Below are 7,290 nucleotides of genomic sequence, written 5' to 3' on the forward strand. Positions count from 1 at the left end.
TCTTATTGGGTGTTGTTTAATGCATTCCTCACCAATACCACAATAGGATCCTAACACCCTGATATCACAGAAGCTATCAGTGGTCACTAAGAAAAGTTAGCATAAAATTACCTCCATCAGGTCACCTCTCAACCTCCAACACTCTCATGAAAAAGAGTCCCAGCCTATCCAGCCTCCCCTTTATAACTCAAAACCTCTGTTCCCAGCAATATCATAGTAAATCTTTTCTGAACCCTCTCTGATCTAATATTATCTTTCCTATGGCAGGGCAACCAGAACAGTAATTGTTGACCTGGGGGACACTGACACTAATGCTCTTGTACTTTTACAAGGTGTGTTGATACTTTATGATATGCATGGATATGTCTCATCCCTTTTTGGTTACTGGCCGTGGAAGCAGCAGTGGGAATGATTGTTAAAACAACTTGCGCTATTTTGATGGACATATTGGCTACAGCACATGGGCTGCAATAGTTCAAGAAGGCAGCTGACAACCACCTTCTCAAGGGCAACTAGGGATTAGCAATAAATGCTGACACTAGCCAGTGTTGTCCATATCCCATTAGTGAATTTAAAAAGAGTGAAATTCTGGTGTTTATCATGATGGAGGTTGTTACTCTGTGGGGAGACCTCAATTTTGGTTTTACACCTCCAAAATCCAGACTGTTCTCCCATCTGAGTCCATCTCATAGAATCCCTCCAGGGCAGAAACAGGCCATTCAGCCCAACAATCATCCTACCCAGACTCAACCGCCCCCGCCCCCACCCTACTACCCTGCATTTCCCATGGCTAATCCACCTAACCTACACATCCCTGGGCACTATGGGTAATTTAGCATGGCCAATCCACCTAACCTACACATCCCTGGGCACTATGGGTAACTTAGCATGGCCAATCCACCTAACCTGCACATCTTTGGATTGTGGGAGGAAACTGACGCAGACACGGGGAGAATACACAAACTCCACACAGACAGTTGCCCAAGGTTGGTATTGAACCCAGGTCCCTAGCACTGTGAGGTCCTAACCACTGTGCCAACCCTATGACAGCATCTCATTGGGTGTTGCTTAATGCATTCCTCACCAATACCACAATAGGATCCTAACACTCTGATACCACAGAAGCTATCAGTGGTCACTAAAAAAGTTAGCATAAAATTACTATGTACCTCCAGAGAAGTTGTATGATTAAAACAGCAATCAATCCACAATTTAAATGTAAAGATTGATTTCCAGCAACACTTTCTTTGAATTACTACTGAGGTTAACAATTGAATCAACTTTCTGCAATGCTATTAAATACCATTGAAAGCAGCAAGCTAATACATGATAAATCACTGCTGATTTTAAGCATTAAAGTTACTATCAAAAGACAGCAAATTACTATAGATGCTGATTACAAAGGAAAGCACAGCTAAAGGTGCAAAATCTAAGCAGCAACAACTTCAGAAACTAATGCAAAGGCAACAGCTTGCCAAGGCAATGTGCTTTGCCATTAAAGAAATAAAATACAGAGGATCCCGAAAATGTGTAATATAAGCAGAAAGGGTTGGAAGTAGCCAGCGGGTCTGCACCATCTGTGGAAAAAGGAATAGAGTTAACTCTTCAAATTGTAGGGGTGGCTGTGGTATCGAGGTAATGTCACAGCACCAGGTATCCAAAACCCCAGGCTAACATTTTGGGGAATCCTGCCATGGTAAATGGTAAAAGTTGAGTTCAATAAAATCTGGAATTACAAAGCTAATCTAATAACTGCCACACTGTGTTATCTCTGACTCCTGCATCCGCAGTTCTTACTGTCTCTGAATGAGTTGTAACCCCACGGCAAAGCCTCTTCTCAGGTTGCCCACCTTGAAGAATCCCTTCCCCCTCTCCCTTTCTGGAGAAGGATCCTAACCCGAAATGTCAACTTCCCTGCTCCTCTGATCCTGCCTGGCCTGCTGTGTTCCTCCAGCTCCACACTGTGTTATCTGTGACTCCAGCATCTGCAGTTCTTACTATCTCTAATAACAGCCATGTAGCCATTGTTGTAAAAACCCATCTGGCTCACTAATGCCCTTCAGGGAAGGAACTCTGCCATCATTACCTGGTCTGGCCTAAATGTGATTCCAAACCCACTGCAAAGTGCTTAATTCCTAATCGCCCTCTGGGTGATTAGGGATGGTCCCTCTGAAAAAGCTGAGCATTCCATTCAGTGTATGAAACTGCTACAAGTTGTAAAGAAATAAATGAAACTGGACAGACCACCCACATTGACAAGGCGTCAGAAACAACAACTTCAGATTGCCCCTTACCAACATCTGGGGGCTAGTGCCAAAACTGGGAGAGCTGTGTCACAGACTCGTCAAGTAACAGCCTGAAACAGTTGTACTCATGGAATCATATCTTACAGGCAATGTCCCCTGCACCACCATCACCATCCCAGGATATGTCCTGGCTCAGCAACAGTTCAGAGGCAGTAGAGGTGGTCGCACAGTGGTATACAGGCAGGATGGAGTTGCATTGTGAGTTCTCAAAATTGACTCTCCTGGCTTCATGGGCAGTGAAACCTCCTGCAGATTACCACATATCATCTTCCCTTGGCTGATGAAACAGTACTTTTTCTTATTGATCAACACTTGGAGGAAAAATTGAGGGTGGCAAGAATATACTCTGGATGGGGGATTTCAATGTCCACCACCAAGACTAGCTTGACAGTAATATTACTGATCAAGCTGGTTGGGTCCTAAAGGATATAACTGCTAGACTGGGTTCTGTGGCAGGTGGTGACGAAACCAACAAGGGGGAAAAACATAATTGATCTCATCCTTGCCAATCTGCCAGCTGCAGATGTATCTGTCCATGACAGTATCAGTAAGATTGACCACTGCCCAGTCCTTGTAGAGGTGAAGACCTGCCTTCACACTGAGAATACCCTCCATCATGTTGTGTGGCGCTATCACTGTATTAAATGGAACATATTTTGAACTGATCTAGCAATTCATGACTGGCCATCCATGATTGTGGGCCATCAACAACACCAGAACGGTACTCCAGCACAGTCTGCAACCCCATGGCCCAGCATATCCCCCATTGTCAAACCAGGGGATCAACCCTGCTTCAATGAGAGCAGAGGAGAACATGCCAGGAGCAGCACCAGGCATACCCAAGACTGAGGTGTCAAGCTAGACACTGATAAGCAATTCCACAACCAATGGATCAGAACTAAGCTCTGCAGTCCTGCCACATCCTTTACAATTAACAGGAGGAGGAGACTCCACAAATATCCCCATCCTCAATGATGGGGGATCTTAACACATCAGCATGAAAGCCAAGGCTGAAATGTTTGTTATTCTGCTTCAGCTAGCAGTGCCAAGTGGATGATCCATTTCAGCCTCTTCTTGAGGTCTCCAGCAACACAAATTGCAGTCTTTAGTCAATTTGCTTAACTCTATGTGATCAAAAGAGCCCTGACAATATTACAGCAACATTGCTGAAGTCTTGCACTCCAGAATTAGGCGCTCTCCTACCCAAGCTGTTCCAGTATGGCTGCAACACTGGCATCTACCTGAAAATGTGGAATATTGCCCAGCTATGTCCTGTATACAAAATAAAAGAGCAAAACCAATCCATGCAATTACTGCTTCATCTGTCAACTCGCAATCATTAACAAAATGATGGAAGGTGTCATCAACAGTGCTATCGAGTAGCACTAGCTTAGCAATAACCTGCTTAGTGATGCTCAGTTTGTGTTACCAGGGCCACTCAGCTCCTGACCTGTTTTCAATCTTAGTTCAAACATAGACAAAAGAGCTGAATTCCAGAGGTGAGGTGAGAGTGACTGCCCTTGACATTAAGGTTGCACTTAACTGAGTATGGCATCAAAGAATCAGAGTCCTAGCAAAACTGGAATCAATGGAAATCAGGGGAAAACTCTCAGCTGGTTGGAGTCATACCTGGCACATAAGAAAATGGCTGTGGTTGTTGGATGTCAGTTATCTCAGCTCCAGGACATCTCTGCAGGAGTTCCTCACGGTAGTGTCCTCGGCCCAACCACCTTCAGCTGCTTCATCAATGACCTTCCCTCCTTCATAAGGTCAGAAGTGGGGATGTTCGCTGATGATTGCACCATGCTCAGCACCATTCCCGACTCCACAGATACTGAAGCAGTCCATGTTCAAATACAGCAAGACCTGGATAGTAGCCAGGCTTCGGCTGTTGAGTGGAAAGAAACATTTGGCCCAGACAAGTACCAGGCAATATCCAATCCCAATAAGAGAGAATCCAAGCATCTCCCCTTTGATGTTCAATGACATTACCATCACCATCGATATCCTGGGATCCACCACTGACCAGAAACTGAACTGAACTCACCCTATAGATGCTGTGACTATAAGATCAGGTCAGGGGTTTGGGATTCTGTGGTGGGTGTCTCACCCCTCTGTCTCTTTTGTGCCTGTGCATCATCCACAGGGCACAAGTCAGGAGTGAAGGAAGATTGGAGATCAAAGGCATTGTACAATAATAGACAGAAGAAGTGGTAGTGGTTGTAAAGTAGATAAGACATAGATTCTGTAGGGTTCTGGTTTGGACTCAGTAAGTTGCTGATTTTAGGTGGTTCAAATCACCCCCAGATCACTAGGTTCTGATACTGGTCTTACTTAGGGAATGTGGAAGGAAGGAGGCATTAGACAGGTGTTTCAGGTCAAAAGAATCTCTGTGTTTATTTAAATACAAAAAAGGTAATTATAATACAAGAAATACAGGTAAAAGCACTGAACAGTGAAATTAACACTATCAATTACACAGAGAACAGTAATTAAAAACACGATCAAATTAAACACAGATTAAACATTATTAGAACCTAAACAGCAGTTTTAATCACAGAAACTTTAATCAGGCTTCCTACCCTTGGAGTACCATGCACTGTCACCACCTGCCTTCCCCTCCCTGCTAGCTAGATTGGAAACTTTGGGGTCTCAGGAGTTTAAGCTTGCCACTAAGGAAAATGCAGTTTTGAAGTACAGCTGGCTGTTGAGGTTCTTGTTGTCGGTTCCCTTGGTTCAGAACAGGCTCATGTCTGGAAGCTCTGCGTTGTCAAAACCATCAGATTTAAATAGAATTGGTTTTTGGTATCTCAGTGCCTGGTTCAAATTGATTGGCTAAATTCAAAACTTGTTGTCTTGGTAAAAGGTGCTGCTTGGCCTGCTAACTGTACGGCCTTATGATACAAATGTTTCAATTTGGGTGCTTTCTATGTGCAAACTTTCAAGCTGCTGCTCACAGATATCCATTTTAAATCTCTTGAGTGCAGCAAAAGCACATAATCTTTTACAGGGGCCACACAATGCTTCCCGAGCCCCCTCTAGCATTTTACAAACACCAAATTCTAACTTCCTGCCTCCCAATCCACAAGTACTCTACCCAACTTCGTAACAGTAAGAAACTAATACTTATGCATAAGTTCTTCGGCATAAATTAGATCCAGAGAGTCTGTAGCAGCTTCAGTTTGCCCAGAATACTGACAGAGCTGAAACAATGTATAAGGAGAATGTGGGATCTGTTTGGCTCATTCAAGTAGGAGCCCATTGCTCTAGCACAAGATTTGACCTTAGTTGAAGTTTGGGACTGATGTATGTGAGTTACATGGCTAAACCCTTCTCATGGTTAGAACAAAGAACAAAGAACAATGAAAATTACAGCACAGGAACAGGCCCTTCGGCCCTCCAAGCCTGCGCCGATCCAGATCCTCTATCTAAACCTATCACCTAATTTCCAAGACAGTAGGAAACTGCAGATACTGGAGAATCTGAGATAACAAGGTGTAGAGCTGGATGAACACAGCAGGCCAAGCAGTATCAGAGGAGCAGGAGGATCTGATGCTGCTTGGCCTGCTGTGTTCATACAGCTCTACACCTTGTTATCTCACCTTTTTTCCAAAAATCTGTATCCCTCTGCTCCCTGCCCATTCATGCATCTGTCTAGATACATCTTAAATGACGCTATCGTGCCCGCCTCTACCACCTCCGCTGGCAATGCGTTCCAGGCACCCACCACTCTCTGCGTAAAGAACTTTCCACGCATATCTCCCTTAAACTTTTCCCCTCTCACCTTGAAATTATGACCCCTAGTAATTGAGTCCCCCACTCTGGGAAAAAGCTTCTTGCTATCCACCCTGTCTATACCCCTCATGATTTTGTAGACCTCAATCAGGTCCCCCATCAACCTCTGTCTTTCTCATGTAAATAATCCTAATCTACTCAACCTCTGTTCATAGGTAGCGCCCTCCATACCAGGCAACATCCTGGTGAACCTCCTCTGCACCCTCTCCAAAGCATCCACATCCTTTTGGTAATGTGGCGACCAGAACTGTACGCAGTATTCCAAATGTGGTCGAACCAAAGTCCTATACAACTGTAACATGACCTGCCAACTCTTGTACTCAATACCCCGTCCGATGAATGAAAGCATGCCGTATGCCTTCTTGACCACTCTATCGACCTGTGCTGCCATCTTCAGGGTACAACGGACCTGAACACCCAGATCTCTCTGTGTATCAATTTTCCTCAGGGCTTTTCCATTTAACGTATAGTTCGCTCAAACTATGACAACTACTAGACTATGACAATACTTTATTGATGGGGCATGGTATCATTTCGATTGCTACGCGCAGCATCCTGTGAAAAATCAAACTAATCCTTGTTGTAGTCTATTAGATTTAGATTTAGCCTATCAGACATCCCAAAATCCGATAATAGTCTACAGTTCACTCCAGAAGAATGGATGAAGTGTGGGCATATTAGGGTTTCCAGCTGTGATAGATTTGACACAAAAAAGAGATTGAAGGGAAAAGCCCTGCGGAGAGAAAGGAGTGTGCTTTAAAGATTGCTTTGAGTCAGATGTACCAAACTCTCAGAGAAACTGGAGATGTATCAGGTGCATTTCGCCAGTTCCCCGGGAGATGGCGCTGTGTCGCCAGGCTCCAATGCGCTGGCGCGTACTCAGCGCAGTGACTGATGGGAGTCCAAGATGGCGGCGCCCATCTGATCTTTCAATTCGGATTTTAAGTGAATTTTGCTTTTGGCGCGGATTCGGAGCAAAAACCAAATCCCCGGATTTTCGGAATTCAGAGGCGGATGGTCGCAGAGAAACCGTCATTAGAAGTTTCACTCGTTATTTTAACAGGTCGGTTCGGTCGTCTTTTATAATAATAATGACTGAAATATTCTCATCATTTCCCGATTTCCTTCTTTACCCCAGTAACCCCCTTCACCTGATTGAACCCCCCACCCCGCCCCACACACCCCACCC

The 7,290-nt window shown here is 44.5% G+C and overlaps 1 protein-coding gene across 1 annotated transcript in view; it reads left to right on the plus strand.

Moving 5' to 3' along the window:
* The first annotated feature begins 6,985 nt into the window (after window positions 1-6,985).
* anapc1 (anaphase promoting complex subunit 1) overlaps window positions 6,986-7,290 on the plus strand; it is a 199,978-nt gene continuing 199,673 nt past the window's right edge. The window contains exon 1 of the mRNA XM_048596681.1: window positions 6,986-7,164. The gene's annotated coding sequence lies outside the window, so the exon portion shown is untranslated. The remainder of the gene's footprint in view (window positions 7,165-7,290) is intronic.

Source organism: Rhincodon typus, chromosome 5, assembly GCF_021869965.1.
Source record: "Rhincodon typus isolate 14 chromosome 5, sRhiTyp1.1, whole genome shotgun sequence".
Classification (NCBI taxonomy): Eukaryota; Metazoa; Chordata; class Chondrichthyes; order Orectolobiformes; family Rhincodontidae; genus Rhincodon; species Rhincodon typus.